Source organism: Rhagoletis zephyria, unplaced genomic scaffold (genome assembly GCF_001687245.7).
Source record: "Rhagoletis zephyria isolate East Lansing unplaced genomic scaffold, Rhagoletis_zephyria_1.1 Rzeph_scaffold_00489, whole genome shotgun sequence".
Lineage (NCBI taxonomy): Eukaryota > Metazoa > Arthropoda > Insecta > Diptera > Tephritidae > Rhagoletis > Rhagoletis zephyria.
This window is the reverse complement of record NW_016157573.1, coordinates 78,273-80,815: the sequence shown is the minus strand read 5'-3', so window position 1 is coordinate 80,815 and position 2,543 is coordinate 78,273. Positions and strand designations below refer to the sequence as shown.

The following is a 2,543-nucleotide window of genomic DNA, read 5'->3' as shown; positions in this document are numbered from 1 at the left end:
CCGATATATTCCCGAGAACCCAGAAAATCTCGAAGATGTCCCAAAAATACGAAAATAGTCCCAAAAGTCCCGATATATTCCCGGGAACCCCGAAAATCTCGAAGTAGCCTCGAAAAACCCGAAATAGTCCCGAATTTCCCGAAAATCAAGAAATTGTCCTATAATTTCGAAAGTAGTCCCAAAAATTCAAATACATTACCCAGAACCCCGAACATCTCGAAGTAGTTTCGAAAAACCCGAAATGGTCCCAAAAATTCCGAATTGGCCCCAAAAATCCCGAAATAGTCCCTCAGATCCCGGGAACCCCGAAATTCTCGAAGTAGTCTCGAAAAACCTGAAATAACCGCAACAATACCGAATTAGTACCAAAATCCTGAATATCCCAAAGAAGTCTCGAAAAACCCGAAGGAGTTCGAAAAACTCCGAATTAGTCCCAAAAGTCCCCAAGTAGTCCCGAAGATCCCTATACGGTCCCGAGAACCCCGAAAGTTTGGAAGTAGTTCCAAAAATCCCGAAGATTTTCGTGGAACTGGAAGTTGGTAGATTCCTGAATATCGTATTTGTGTTGCATAAAAAAGTATTACATATTTAGCTGAAAAATCACGAATCCAATTGATTCGCTCTCAAATCAAATCACAAATCAATTTGATTTCTGATTTGGAGGGCTATTCAAATCACAAATAAATTTTATTTCTTATTTGGTCGACGAATCAAATCACAAATAAAACTTATCTTTTATTTGGTTGACGAATCAAATCACAAATAAAGCTTATCTTTTATTTGGTTGACCAAGCAAATCACAAATAAAACTTATCTTTTATTTGGTTGACGAATCAAATCACAAATAAAACTTATCTTTTATTTGGTTGACGAATCAAATCACAAATAAAATTTATTTCTTATTTGGTTGACAAATCAAATCGCAAATCAAATATATTTGTTAATTAAAGGCGGATTTTAAATTAAAAAGGATTTGAAATCACGCAACCCTGATCGAGTGACACTGCCTTAAAAATGTATGCAATTTAAAAAAATAATTCAACAAATTTTCGTCAATATTTCGAGTTTATTAGTTAAATTCTGAGTATGCAGTTTTGTGGCGCATTGAATTCTAGTAGAATAAAGTATGAGTTTCAAATGGCTAAAAATTTCGATTGATTTTTTAGAATTTTTAAAAGGTTCGAAACAAAAATTTGTTAAATTCTTTTTTTAATATTGCACAAATTTGCAAACTTGGATTTACACGGGTTTTGTTAAAGAATGAGCTATATTTTTTATTAAAAAAAATAACAAAAGTTCAATGACAACAAAAAAATACGTTAAAACTTGGAAAAATGCTATAATTTTTTGACCACTGCACATTAGGTCAAATAATTACTTTTTCTATGTGAAATTAATAGCAAATAAAATATTGCACTATTTTAATGTAAAATGATGCCAACCGTTAAAAAAATTGTAAAGTCAGTAAATAAAATGTGAAAACATGACTTAGCATTCGTAAGACAAACGTTTCGTGCAATGTTTTTTATGTTAAAATGATGAGTATATGTGTTTAAGTAGTACTCGAAAACATTGTCCAATTAGCCTGGTTTTGACACAAGTTAATTGCTTACCATACTCAACCTCCTCCCCCTTTAAATGAGCTACATAATAAAATATGTATGTTCATATGTACATAAATGATTTCATCTAACCATTAATTATGACATTATCGAAATTCGTAAATTTAAAAAAAAAATACTACATGTCTCGCAGATGTGCCTTGGGGAGAGATCCATAAGGCAGTTAGTCTTCATAAAACACTTCATGTTCATTCTCCAATTCACCACCGATATTATTTATACAGTACAGCGAAATTTCTTTACTACTTCAATGAGGGAATGAGGAATTCGAATCCCTATGAAACCAAATAATAGAGGAGCACTTACCACGTAGAAATTACTGCAAGTGACAATTGATAATAGTTGCACAAAAAAAAACTAGGGTTCAAGCGATACTATCGATATTGAGTAAGCATCGATACTGACGGTATAAAAAGTTGTTTGAATATTGTAAAACTATCCCAATATAATTAGGGTATTCATAGTTTACTTTTAAAGTTAAAAGGTGGTAACTTTAACAAGATAACACACTCGAGCTGTGAGCAACCCTTCACAAATGTGTTTCAAATTGTCAATAAAACAAATATAGTCAGATATATATTTAAAAATATTTTAAATTGCGCCCACCTTATGTTTTTCTGTTTCACTTTGCACTTTTTCTTAGCGCGAATAATTAGCTGATCAGAGATGCCAGTTTAACACAAAACAAAAACATGAGACAAAGTCGAGTAATTTTGCCCAAAAGTGTTATCTCTAATTAGTATGGGAACCAACAACAAACAAAGATACCACATGATAAAATGTTTTAAATATTTTTATTGAGCTTTGTACCACGATTGTTTATTAGGAAAAATTTAAAAAGCAACAAAGTCTAAGCGGTAGAAGTTATAGCACTATTTCGGAGATCACCACATCTCCTCATCAGACTTCTTTTTTCTAGAC

General features: G+C 32.1%; 1 protein-coding gene across 1 annotated transcript in view; it reads right to left on the bottom strand.

Annotated features, from left to right (window-relative positions):
* Positions 1–2,543, bottom strand: part of LOC108359918 (probable cytochrome P450 313a4) — a 108,464-nt gene that overhangs the window by 66,214 nt on the left and 39,707 nt on the right. The gene's annotated exons all lie outside the window — the stretch shown is intronic.